At 37.8% G+C, this 14,656-nt stretch overlaps 1 protein-coding gene across 7 annotated transcripts in view; it reads right to left on the reverse strand.

Moving 5' to 3' along the window:
* The window catches only part of LEF1 (lymphoid enhancer binding factor 1), a 117,052-nt gene that overhangs the window by 3,603 nt on the left and 98,793 nt on the right, over nucleotides 1-14,656 (reverse strand). The window lies entirely within an intron of this gene.

Raw genomic sequence — 14,656 nt, forward strand, 5'->3', positions numbered from 1 at the left:
GAGCCGGGAAAATATTCCTTGCTGTAGGAAATGAAATGCTCTTCTGTTGAGATGGGCTCCCGTCCCCTTAACTCACACCCTTTCTCTTTCCAGAAACTTTTCTTTGAAGCAGGGAGATTAAAATAATGCCCAGTCTTTCTCTAGCCCGCCCTTTTCAGAAATGGGATTGACGTTGACTGTAGCTGTGATTTTCTTTCCAAGCATCCCCGTTATTCTTAATGGACCTCATTTTCATACATCTGAAAATGGGAGTGCTAATTTTTATAAGAGGGCACCGCCATACTTTAAATGTATGTCTCTGCTTTTTACTTCTTTAAACAAAAATTCTGCAGCCTACAGAGTTGTCTTTTGCTTAAGTCCGAATATTGAAGTCCTTCACCCAATAAAAATTATAATGCAACAACATTGCCTCCTGTAACTGCTAGCTAAAAATCAACAATTGCTGGAGATCCTTTCCATTTCCTACCGATAAACTGATCGGAGCCTTAAAGGAACATAATGGAGTTTCCTAGCAGATATGAAACAGGTCATGCCAGGATTCCTTTCAAGAAACCACAGGTATGTGCTACAGAGACGGAAGACTTCCCACATCTGAGGCTCCACTGGAGGGCTGCAGCTGAAGTTCGGCCAACCCAGGCAAGCCCAAGCAAAGCCTAACCCGCAAGTGAAGTCGGTGCAATCAAAGACAGCAATTACAGCTCTCTGGCTGTGGTTAGGCTTCAAAGCAAAGCGCTCCGAGTCACATTTTAGCATATGTGAAGCCTTGAGCCTCAGCCACAAAACTAGATCTGCTGCCTTTGCCATTTGTGCTGGAGTGCAGTTCTGTGACTGGAGCAGAGAAGTAAGGAACTGTTACTCTGTTGTTGGGTGGTGGGGTTTTTTTGTGTGTGTAAGTACTCCACAGTTGAAAGATAACAGTGAAATTTTGGCAGCAAGAAGAGCGCATAATTGAAGACTTGTGGCATGCAGAGATCAGAGGCTGGATTTTAATCTGCTCCCACCTCCCAAGAAACCCCCAATAAGGTTTTGTCCTTTTCTATACTGTACAATTTGAAAAGGGCTAGAGCAAGCAAAAATATATTTAACACAAAAGAATACTTTTTAAAAAGTTGTTTTGGTTGGGTTTATTCATGAATAAATATATAGACTAAGGGTAACTTTAATGGATGACCTCAAGCTAAAAGGGACTGGAAAGTGAATCAACACCAGTCTCTCTCATGCCAAGAGTCTCATGATTTGAACCACCTGAGAAAATGATCGTTCATTTGACTCGGGTTCCAACATTCCCTCCGGCAATTTGTTCTACAGCTCTCTTTATCACGAAATAATTACAGTGTACTTAATATGTACTTAATACAGTGTATGTTTAATATAAAATTCTACTTCAAATCTGCTTGTGTTCTAAATTCATCTCACAGAGTCTATTTTGCAAAATTATTTGCAAAAATTATTTTAAGAAAAAAAAACCCAGAATCTAAGTTATGTTAGAATGTCCGTTTCCAAAAATTTTTTCTTTTGCCATGCATTTCTAAGCTTCAGTATTTTTTATTTCTTTCCTTTCCTTTGAGAACTTTACAATGAAATATAAAACTGAACTCAAAATCTAAGGTCCACATAACAATTAGCAACATATAACAGTATGCATCTAATAAATGCAATACATTTATTAGACGCAATAAATAATTAATTTATTGCAATAAATAAATGAAATAAATCCTTTTATTTGGCCTTACTTTTCTATCAAGCTCTAGGCTGTTTTCATAAGGAAGACTCATGAAATTTTAAAATTTTTGCCTCCATAATAAATTTTCAATGGCAAAAAAGAGGAGGGGGAAGGGGAGGGGAGGGGATGGGGGAGAGGAGAGGAGAGGAGGAGAGAGGAGAGGAAAGAAGAGGAGAGGAGAAAAAAAAATGTGGAAAAACACAGGAAGGTAATAAAAATACCATACCATCTGGGCCCCAGGTATAATTCTGTGACTGTAGTGTTGCCTGCACAATAAAAGCCCTGTTACCTGGGAGTAACCTAAAAATAAATCAATTTAATGTTAACCTTGCAGGGGCAATTGTAATTAGATGGAGCAGCAATTTAATGATAAATCTTGGGCTATTATAATTAATGATGTGCTGCTATAGATTACACTTTTTTTCTTGTGATAACAAGTAATCAGTGTTTACTGAAATAACCTCTCTTTAAAAAAAACCCACATTAACATGCAAATTCATTAAGGAGCAAATAATTCAAGTAAAATATTTTGATCTGTTGGCAGCTCTAACATTTACTTTATTCAGAGGGATAGCCTGTTCCATCTTGCTTACTTGTGTGCTCTCCTAGGGAGGTTTATAGCCTTCCCCTGTATTTGTGTAGTGTATCAGTGTTCATGTAGGACAGGAGTGTCAAACTCAAGTCTCGGGGGCCGGATCTGGCCCACAGGGTACTTAGATCTGGCCTTCAGGGGTGCCCTGGAAACAGCAAAGGATTGGCCTGTGGTGCTTCTGCCAGTGAAAAAGGAGCTTGGGAGGGCCGAGCTCCATTTTCGGTGGCAGAGGGTTGCAGGAGGCTGTGGCACCAAAAACAGAGCTCGGGAGCCTGTTTTCGCTGGCAGATCACTCAGGCCACCACAGGTACCCCAACATGAGTGATGTTGAGGTGGCCACACCCACCCTGCCCATGTCCACTGGAGATCAAACACAATCCTGATGCGGCCCTCAATGAAATTGAGTTTGACATCCCTGATGTAGGAGAAGAGAAGGCAGAGCTGGAGGGCGGAGTTAAGTAAGTCATCAGCTTATAGTTGTTTTGCTCCCACAAATGGTTGAAGTCTAACCTCTCTTGAATTCTGTTAACCCTTATATATGATGCCAATTTGGTATTGCATGTTAGTTGACTAGATTTTTTGTTTGTAGGCTTGAGCAATAAATCTTCTGAACTTATGCATGATCCCGATCCTTCACACCTGACAATTCTCTTGTAATATGGACTGCGCCACAAATCAAAAGTTTTACTTATACCATCATATTTTTTTCATGGTAATTTTGAGAGAGGCAGAACTTTCATTTCCTTTTTATGTTAACAATGGAGCCAAATTATATAGTTCCATTACATTTATGTGATAGACTTTTTTCTTTTTAAAAAATTAAAGAGATTCAAAAATTGTATAGAACTTGCTTTTTGAAGCAGTATCCAAACACCAATAAAGAGAGTAGTGTGCTTCACATACTTTATCCTGCACCAATGAGAAAATTATTTCCCACTATTGATAACGATCCTGACGGCAATTTAAGAACTCATGTCCCTCCAGTTAATTGGTAAATTTCATCTCTATATCACCCTGGCCACTTTGGCTGATGTGAGTAATGTTGGGAGTTGTATAACATCTAGAAAACCACAGCAGCAGTCTGTGCTGGAAAATGTATGTATAATTTACCCAAGACATGATAGTCTTTCAGAAGTCTGGAATCTGTCATAGCTATGGAAGACAAATGATCCAAGCATCTATCAACTACGGTAAGGCTACAGCACTTTGCTCCAACCATAGATTCCATTTCCCACCCCCAGAAATATAGAATCATTAACAGTCCATTTTTGCATGAATGAAGGTAAATATATCTGTCCCAGGATAATCCTGCAAGATCCAATCAAAGTCCATCATTGGGATCAGAAATTTTTACTTCCTAGTTTTTGGATTTGTGCTGGAGCCCTCAGGAAACGTCTTTCTCTATGTGTCCCGGTGACCAACTCATATTGTATCCTGCAGTCCATTTTTGATGCAACTTCAGTATTGACAACAACGTAACTGACAACAACATGTGCAACAACAACTACAAGATCTCAGTAATATGCCTACAATATGGAATCTCACAACTTTCCTCCAACCTATCTGGAAAGCACCAGCTTAGGAAGGATTGGCATTGTTAGTAAAGCTTTTATAATAATAAGAGGATGTTATGTTTGTTTTGGTGGCAAATCTTGAACCAGAAAAAAAATGGATTCTAAATCATAAGTTCATTTCCCCGATTCCTCCACCAGATGTCACTCAACTATAGACAAACAACAAAAACCAGGCTCTCCATAGGGTTACAACCTAGTTTACAATCTAATATATTAAATAATATAATAGCACTATAACATAACATAATAACAGAGTTGGAAGGGACCTTGGAGGTCTTCTAGTCCAACCCCCTGCCCAGGCAGGAAACTCTACACCAACTCAACACTATCTTCTTGAGATGTTACTTTCTTCACTAAATAAACAGGAACAAGCATATTAAAACATACTAGTTTAAACCTAGTGTTGACTCAAAACAGCAGAATATTCGTTTAGTTTTTCAGTTAAGGAAATTTGGTAAATCTGAATTTGGGATGCTTGGGAAAAAACCCCAGTAATTTTACTATAAATTACTGGAAACTATTTATTTAGTTATTCATTTGATTTATGTGCTACCCATCTCATCTAGAGGCTACTCCTTTTTATGCTTACGGAAATTTTCACAACCTGTTCTAAAGAAACAAAACCAATTTCCTTGTTTTTAAATAGGAGATTTTTAAAATTTTCAGTTTTGAACAAGTATATTACACTGAATGCATCATTTTATGCTTGGGGTTCTAAATTCCAACTTAATTTTAAATAAATTCTTGCCATTACATAATGCTTTCTTATTAAAAACAGTTCAAAAGTACAAAGCAGGTAAGATCTCAACTTGTGCAAATAAAATAAAAGAATAAAAATAGAGCAGACTTGTGTGGCTCAATGGCTTTTTAGAGTGTCAATTAAATTCCCTGCTACCATCCCAAAAGCATGCAATGCCTCCAGTATCTCTTGGCATCATCACCACCATATATATTCCTTTGTAGCCTGGGAGAATTTTTTATTTATCACTGTGATTTATCTTTTCCCCTATATAAGCTCCATAAGCCTGAATTGCATGTTATGTAATACATTATCTGAATAGTTCATCAACTATCCTTAGCTGATTATTACTTTTTTTCTGGGAGGAAGTTAACTTCTCCTAATTAGATATATGGACAGGATCTCTACAACAGCTAAAAAAAATAGCAGAAGGAACAAGATTGACCATTATGGATAGAGTGTAAAATTAAAGGGAAGAGAGAAACATTTGGAAAAGTGCTATGCTCAATATCTCAGCTGTTGACAAGGGAAACACCAAGTACAAGTATTCATTCAAGTGCAATGCTTTCATTCTAATGGGATACTTGTGTAGTGGCGGTTTTGAGTTTAGTGACATATTTTGATTTATCCTTCACTTCAATAAAAAATTAGAGCTCATTCTGAACTAACTTGCATAATCTTCACTTTTGCTTGCTGGATAAAGGAGGATCTTCACATAGCTGCACACCTGGAAAATCTCAGTGAATTTTGGTTCCTATCCCAGAATCATGTAGCACCTAGTCAAGTTGAGGTCACCTAGCCAAGGTCTAACCAGAAAGCCCTGTTGAAAAAGCACCTTTGGGACAACCATGACCTGGATGACTGAGAACCTCCATAGACCACGGATGTCAAACTCGCAGCATCACGCTGGTGTCACGTGACGTTTTGCGACAATTTTTCTCATTCACAGAGCTGGGGTGGGTGTGGCCTGTGCGTTGCATCTGGTTCGCGGGCCACCAGTTTGACACCCGCTGCCATAGACAACCAAGTCTCGCAGCCTCGTGACTATAGGTTGGCCATGACAGCCATGGTGTCAGGTTGTTGTCTATGGAGATTCTCAGTCATCCAGGTCATAGTTATCTCAAAGGTGCTCTTTTCCTTTGAGAGAAAGGAAAACGTGTGGAACCTAGCACCAAGTACTGTAGAAATTGGTTGCCCTTGGGGTATTTTTGCTGTCATTATTAAGAAGCTCCTGAGAGCTCATAAGAGATTTGAGTATCACTTTGCTTGATATCTATGCTTTTTGTGTTATGTTATGCTTTTAAAATCTGCTTACTTGAATTATTAATAAAGTTTAAAGTTTCTAGATTCGCTGGTGTGCTCATAGTCTTTGGATTCAAACGAACCAATTACTACCCTGACATTTGGCAAATCAGCTTATTTTTTTTATATCCCTTTATTATTTTTTACAAATAACGCAATGCAGTGAACATTTCCAACATACCTATCTCACCTCCTCTTATTTTCCACACAACAACAACAACCCTGTGAGGTATGTTGGGCAGAGAGAGAGAGTGGTTGGCTCACCCAGCTGGCTTTCATAGCCAAGGCAGGACTTGAACTCAGGGTCTCCCACTTTCTAGCCTGCTACCTTAAACACTAGACCAGGGGTCTTCAACCTTGGAAACTTTAAGACTTGTGGATTTCAACTTCTAGAGTTCCTCAGCCAGCAAAGCTGGCTGAGGAATTCTGGGAGTTGAAGTCCACAAGTCTTAATTGCCAAGGTTGGAGACCCCTGCACTAGATCAAACTGATGCACTATCATAGTCACTTTGAGCTATGGGAGGGGCATAGCCTTACAAATTAAGTATTTCTACGTTTCTGTATATCTTCAATTCCCCTTCCTTTTTTATGTTTAATCAAGACTTTCAAAGCAGAAAAAAAATGTATCTCACACTGTGTACCTTCAGCTTAACACACATATAGTTCAATAATATTGGAAAAATTGGGGTTAACAGCACGACCATTTCCATCCTTAAATAGAAAAGACCAGTTGAAAATTAAATTAAATGTAAATGCTTCACAATGCAGCATCTTGCTTGCCACAGTAGTAAACCGGGTAAATTCAAGAAATGACACGCAGATCTTGAAATAACTGGTGGGATTTTCACACAAAGTAATGCCTGGTTAGAAGGAGATTTTCTCTTGAATGCAACAGAAAATGTTTCCCTACTTGGCCTAAATCCTGTTAATCAGCTAATTTTAATTTAACCGCTGAAGTAAAATGCCCAAAGAGGCTTTTAAAACTATGAATACACTGAAATCTCATCACTTCAGTTACTCTATTTTCTTATTCAGAAATGTCCACTGAACTGAAGAGGACAGCATAGCAAGGATTTACATTATTTATCTGATTACATCATCAGGCAATTTACACATGTTATAAATCACAAGGAAAATTTGGACCGCTACCATTGAAATTGGAGAAAATGAGATTTCACTGTAGTTTGGTCTAAACTAGCAGTTATCTCTTCTTATTGTAGCTTATTCATGTATTGCCTGATGCATCCTTTTACTTATCCCAATTCTCCTGCCATTTGCATGCTAATGTTATGGAATAAGAAGAATCTGTATCCTGGTTCATGTATTTACATTCCAGAATTTTATCTGGTTTTTAATATTAAGGATGGGGAAAGACAACAATAGCTAAAAGGCCCAAATACCAAGGAACATATTCGGCACAGATCCCAAAAATCAAATTGGTTTATTTACTTTATTATTTTTATGTAGATTTATATGGTCACAGATATCAGCAAAATCAAGCCATTTTACCTTCCTAAATTAGATTTCAAAGGTCAAGTAGGATTGGGGAAAATATTTGGGAAAGGTCATGTGTGAAAGCTCCCGTTTTAGAACTGAAGACAATTTTATGGGATGAGACTATGTTTACAAGCTTGCATTTATATTTAAAGCCTAAAATCTGCCTGGCCCTGACTTAAGACAGCTTCTGCTAATGTTTTGCTGGATGTGTCCTACAGACCTATTTTAAAAGAATGGGAACTACTTGGTCTTTTTTTTTTTTTCTGCTTGTAGCAAGTGATAACATACAGAGTGCCAAGTTACCCAAATTCTGTGAAAAGGATTATAAAAATTAGACTAATTAACTTGTCTCTACTTTGCATACAATTTATCCCGCTTCCAAGATTTGCAGACTTCATGGCATTTAGATATTTTGCATGCAAGGAAATGGGTAGCTCTGGGAAATGGAAAAAGGTAAAGAGCATATAAGAGAAGACCTATGAGTAAAAAAGTGGAGGTTAACAGGAATATTGGTATAAAGTAATGGTACATAATGGTGGAGTTCTTGATTTTAAACATTTAAAAAAGCTACATGGTTTGCTAAGTATTTTGTACATCTTGTGTTTTAAAAAGTGGATTTTAATAAAGGTAGTATAATTTTCTGGTGGGAAAAATTTATGGGGAAAAAAGAGAGTTCCTAAAAATTCTACATATAGTCTTTGACTTATGACCACAATTGAGCCCAAAATTTCTTGCTAAGCGAGACATTTGTTAAGTGAGCTTTGCCTCGTTTTATGGCCTTTTTTGCCACAGTTGTCAAGGGAGTCACTGCACTTGCTATATTAGTAACACGGTTGCTAAGTGAATCTGGTTTCCCGTAGACTTTGCTTGTCAGAAGCACCAATCAAGGTGGAATTCAATTTTTTTTGCTATTGGTTCTGTGGGCGTGGCTTGGTGAGCGTGGTGTGGCTTGGTGGGCGTGTCTTGGTGGGCAAGGCAGGGAAAGGATACTGTAAAATCTCTAATCCCACCCCACTCTGGAGCCAGCCAGAAGTGATATTTGTCAGTTCTCTGAACTACTCAAAATTTCCGCTACCGGTTCTCCAGAACCTGCTGAATAGCACTCCTGCAGAAGGTTGCAAAAGATGATCATAAGACCCCCCCCGGGACACTGCAGCCATCATAAATTTGAGTCAGTTGCTAAGCATCTGAATTTTGATCATGTGACCACGGGGCTGATACAACAGTCGTAAGTGTGAAAAATGGTCATCAGTCGCTTTTTCCAGTGCTGTTATAGCTTTGGATGGTCACTAAATGTAAGTCAAAAACAATCTGTAAATATTAACATAAAACTGGAAAATATTCTTATGAGAACTGGAAAAGGACAGCAGAAGCAGCAAATATGGCTACCCAAAAGTAAAGTTTGAAAAGAAATAAAGCAGAGAGATAGGAAGAGGGGACACGTCATCAAGGACATGCCTAAAACAGTAAAAATGTACAGACATAGCCAAAAGTATTGGTATCCCTCAACTTTTCCCCAAAGAATTCCAATTTGCCATGAAATAAGTTGAAACAGATATAAGTACCATATTTTTCAAACTATAAGATGCACCGGACTATAAGACTAGCTATAGAGGAGGAAACAAGGAAATAAATAGTTTTTGGTCTCCACATGTCCCATTTTTGCTTCCCCCGGCCCCCAGAAGCACTTTGCAGGCCAAAACCAGGCCCATTTTTGGCCTCTCAAACCCTCTGCGCATCCAATTTTTACAAAAATGGGCCCATTTTTGGCCTCCTCAACCCCCTTCCCCATGGGTCCCATTTTTGCAGTGTTCAGGCCAAAACCAGCCCCGTTTTTGGACTCCCAAATCCTCCGTGCATCTGGTTTTGGCAAAAACAGGCCCATTTTTGGCCTCCTGAACCCCTCCCCCCACGCATCCCGTTTTCGCCTTCCCTGGCCCCCAGAAGCACTTTTCAGGCCAAAACTGGGCCCATTTTTGGCTTGCAGAGTGCTTCTCTGCAGAGTGCTTCTCTGCCGGGGAGGATAAAAATGGGATGCACAGAGGGTTCAGGAGGCCAAAAACGGTCCCGGGAAGAAAATTGAAACCCAGATTGAGCGGAAATATAATTTGAATGTTGAAGAAAGAAGGAAATTCATAATACATCTTGGTTGATCTCCGTGGCCAAGATACAACAGCAAGTTGCACCCCTGAACTTCTGAAAAAAAGACATTAAAAAAAGCAAGCCTGCAGTTACTGAAATGCATGTCGACAAACATAGTTCTTCTGGGAAAATGTCTTTTGAATAGTTGAAACAAAATTAAAGCTTTTTGGTAAATCATAGCAACTCTATGTTCACAGAAGGAAAAACTATGATTTTAAACATTCCTGCTGTGAAACTTGGAAAGGGTATTACGAGGTTACTATGTTGGCTCCAGAATTGGGTGCTTTGAATTTGTGCAAAGCACAATGAAATAATAAGGTTATCAAGGCATTCTGGGTGGGAAACATAATTTCCAGTGTCAAAAATCTCTGTCTCTGTCATGTCAGCAGGATAATGACCCAAAACATACATCTAAAGGAAGCCAATAATGCAAGATCCAATCTATATCGGTCATTGGAACTGGAGGTTTAGTCTTCTGCGCTTCCGGACTCGTGCTGGAGCCCAACCTAACAATGGTTAAAAGCAAACATTGGACTGCTTGAAGTGGCCTGCTATGAGTCCTGATCTGAATTCTAGAGAACATTTATGGAAAAAGCTGAGACTCAAAATTGGGAGAAAGAACCCATCAAAACCAAGACAAATGGAGCACTTTGCTCAAGCAGACTAAGACAAACTGCCAGCTGAGAAGTATTGATGTCTTATTTGGAGAGGATGATTGATGCTCCTTTCTATTTCTCCTCTGTTGTCCTTTTATTGTGCCGTTTTAATGTTTTCTGCATTCTTTCTAAATATTGTACCAATTGTAAACCACCCAGAGTCGATGGGAGTCAGGTGGTTTATAGATTTAATATATCATCATTATTATTATTATCTCTTTTATTCATTAAATGTAAAACTCAGTCAACTGGACATTTTAAAATGTGTCACAAATATCATAGGCTGGTGCTGATGGCTGATACGGGTTGCTGCCAGAGTCCTAGGTATCAACCAAGTATCTTCTTAAAATATACGATGTTCTGGGTAGCACAGTTTTTTGCAGTTCCGCTGGTATTATTGCAGGAAGCTGCAATTTCTTGATGTGTTTTGTAAAATTCTTGGACATGGTACCAGGTGCCCCAATGACAATGGGTATTACTGTTACATGTTTTATCCATAACTGTGTAGTTTCAATGGCCAGGTCGCGATATTTTGTGATTTTTTTTCCAGTTCTTTTTCTTTGACTCTGGTGTCTCCTGGTACAGAGATATCAATAAACTGTACACTTCGTCCCTCGACAACCGTGATATCTGGCGTGTTGTGTTCCAAACAATGATCTGCCTGTATTCAAAAGTCCCACAAGATCTTCACCATCTCAGTTTCAACAACTTATATTATTGTTGTTGTTGTTGTTGTTGTTGTTCAGAGCTACAAAAGCACTTCCTTGAGTTATTGCTTCAAAAGGGTATGCTACAAATACTATGTTAGAATTATAGGTGCCATTTACTTGTGTTAGTTTCATCTTATTTCATGGCGAATTGGGATTCTTTGGGGTGGGAAATGGAGGTAAACCAATAATTTTGGCAGTGTCTGTATTTGGAAAGCAAAGGTTTAAAATGTGCCAAATTGGCACTTGGTTGGAGAATGCCTATTTATTTTGAATGAGTTGAATGAGTACAGCATTCTAAAGCAGGGGTCTCCAACCTTGGTAACTTTAAGCTTGGCGGACTTCAACTCCCAGAATTCCGCAGCCAGCAAAGTTGCCAAGGTTGGAGACCCTTGTTCTAAAGTATGGGAAGATGAAGTTGTTCCTGTTTAATAAATCCTGGAGAATGGAAGAAGTGCCAGAAGACTGATGGAGCAAAATCCTGCCTGTATCTTTGAAGGAGGATACAAGGAACTACAGAATAAGTCATTATGAATCAACACCAGGAATGACTGTAGGCCAGATCATAAAAGGATCATTTTATAGTACCTTGAAAACAATATGGTAATTGCCAGAAGTTGCATACATTTCTCAAGGCCAAATTTTGCCAGACTAACTTTATCTCATTTTTTTTATTAGTTTCTGTAATAAATTGTGGAAATATTGTAGAGTTAATCTATCTCGATTGCAGCAAAACATTTGATAAAGAACTCCATGACATTCTGATTAGCAAGCTCGTTAAGTATGAGCTGGAGGGTATGATAATTAAATGGATACACAGTTGGCTCAAAAAAAATTGTACTTAAAAATTTCTCATCAAACTGGATGAAATATTGAGTGGGTATCATAAGGTTCAGTCTATAGTCTTGTACATTTCCAAATTTTTATTAATGTCTCAGATGAAGAACGGGGAATGCTTATCAGATTTGCATATGACACAAAATTGGATGGCATAAAAATATTCTAGAAGGCAGAAAATAAAATGGAAAAGAATCTTGATCTTCAAGAAATGAATAAACTTAATGGAAACCAATGGAAACTTAAAGGGGAACCAATGGAAACTTAATGGACAATTATTTCCTTAGAAAAAAACCCCAAATGCATAGGTATAGGATGGGGAATAGTGCTTTGGTATTAGTACTTTGTATCATAATATCTTGAATTTTTTTCTGGTACTGGGCATATTTTAAAATGATTCAGACAAACTGCATCAGATTCAAAGAAGAGCAATGAGGATGATCCAAGAATTAGACACTAAGTCCTGTGAAGAAAGATAGGAAGATTTGGGAATGTTTAGCCTCAAGAACAGAAGACTGAGGAGGCATATCCTAGCATTTTTCAAATACTATATTTTTTGGAGTATAAGGCACACCTTAGTTTTTGGGGAGGGAAATAGGGGGAAAAAAATTCTGCCTACCAGATATTCATCTGATGAGCCTTAGCCTGGTCTGTTTCAGCACATTAGTTCGCTCTCTGGTTTTGAGGTTGGGGCTGGTTTAGAAGCTAAAAAACAGCTTCTAAAGCACAGCCGATCGTTGGGGGGAGCAGCAATTAGAAAAGCAGACAAAGCACGGAAGATCACTTTGCTTGTGTTGGGGCTGAAAAACAGTTTCAAAAGTACAGCTGATCATTGGAGGGAGCTTCAGTGACTAAAGCAGGTGAAATGCGGAAGGAGTAAGAGAAGTAAGCAGCTGTTCCGGGTAGCCAGTTTGGGCACCACGCGTAACGTTTTCAGCCTCCAAATGCCTTGCGTTTTCGGGTGGCGATCCGCAGTGATGTGCTTTGGCAATCCCCGCAGCCTTGAAGGGCTCTCAAACGGAGCATTTGGAGGCTGAAAACATGATGCATGGAGTCGAAAAACACAAGCCATTGTTGCTGGCACTCTCTGCAGCCAGGAAGGCTGCAGAGGCTGAAGAGTGGGGACATTCAGAGTATAAGATGCATCCACTTTTTCAGCCTCTTTTAGGAGGGAAAAAATGTGTCTTATACTCCAAAAAATATGGTACTTAAAAAGATTCATACATATAAAAACAATAGGGCTTATTTTCCACCACTCTAGAATACAGGGTATAGAGCAATATATTGATTTTATTAGAAGGCAAGTTACAATTAAATGCTTAAAAATCCTGCATAATAGAGCAGTTTGACAATGGAACCAATTGCCCAGAGAAATGGTGGGTTTTCTCTACTAGATGTGTTCAAGAAGAAGCAAGGTGGACATCTGGAAAGGATACTTCAACTGGGATTTTTGCACTGAAGTGATTGAATTGGCCACTTCTAGTTCTATTATTCTCCACAAGTCAAGAACATGATTCAGATGAGCTATCAGAACATTTTAATGTTTTCTTCACTGACGTCTAGACTTCTGATTTCTTACCACTTGCACAAGATGATCAATTTATTACTGCAGCCCCACCCTGCAAGAAACCCACTTCCCAATATACAAATGACAATAACTTTTTGATTTAAAAAATGTGATGATGCAAGTATTTATGTTAAGAGCGTTATCACTCTTTGTACCCAAATTCAATGTATATTGCAATTTAAAACAGTTGTACGATATGTATAATATAAATTATATAAATATTATTGTAATACAAAGTCATATTTTTAGGCAACTGAAACAGCTTGAGCTGTCCAAAACAGAGAACATCTTAAAATTCAGGAAATTTCACCAGGTTAAAAATAGACTATTTTTCAAATTTAGCATATTTGAGGACTTTTTTTTAAAAAAAAAATTTAGAATACCTAATAAAAAGCTGAGTAATTTGCACATATTTATTAATAGTTAGAATTTATTTTTACTTTATCAATAATTTATATCTATAAAAATGTTTTACTGCTTATTGACTGATTAAGCTTCCCAATAACTGTAATTTTGATAGTGAATGAAAAAAATATTATTTGATTAATCACAAATGAAGGTGATTAATTATTGAAGATTAATAAAGGTGATTATTTGGTTAATATTTATGGACAATAGGATTTGGTAAATGTATTACTGAAGTAACTTCAGTGTAAGATTTAAATGGTTGTTATATTCGATACATTCAAAATTTGATATTACATGCTAATATTTAATGTAAGAATTTTTTTATATATACATCATTGGATGTAGGAGATGACCAGGCTGAGCCCGAGGGAGGGATCAAATGTGTCATCAGTCTCGAGCCCCTTCATATCCACAAGAGATCTAAATTCAGCCCACCTTCAATTCCATTGACTCTTATCTATTGCCAATTTGCTTTGACCATTAGTAGTTCAGATTCTTGTAGAGAGCATAAGCTTTCCATAAACCCTTATATTTGTTTGAACTGCCTGAGTTTCCTGATTTCCATGCTCGACATTGGAATCTTCACTATCCACAATTCTTAGCATAATGTTGGAAGAATTAAACTCATATTGAAATATTGAAGCTTTTTTCTTGCATTCATAAATGCTGCCACACAAACATATAAATGAAATGACACTAACATACAAACATTATATTAGGCATTCTGTTTTCTTTACTGTTTGTTTTACTTACAATGTATAAGTATTTTGAAATAAAAATACACTTTATCCTGCCAGTCAAGGTTATAAAACAGTGATCAGAACAAATCAGTTTGGTTTAACTTGTTTCTAATGAAGATTTTTGCAGTATGATGCCAGTCAAAATGGTTTAACTGCTTATTAAAATCATTGG

This window comes from Ahaetulla prasina, chromosome 8, assembly GCF_028640845.1.
Source record: "Ahaetulla prasina isolate Xishuangbanna chromosome 8, ASM2864084v1, whole genome shotgun sequence".
NCBI lineage: Eukaryota > Metazoa > Chordata > Lepidosauria > Squamata > Colubridae > Ahaetulla > Ahaetulla prasina.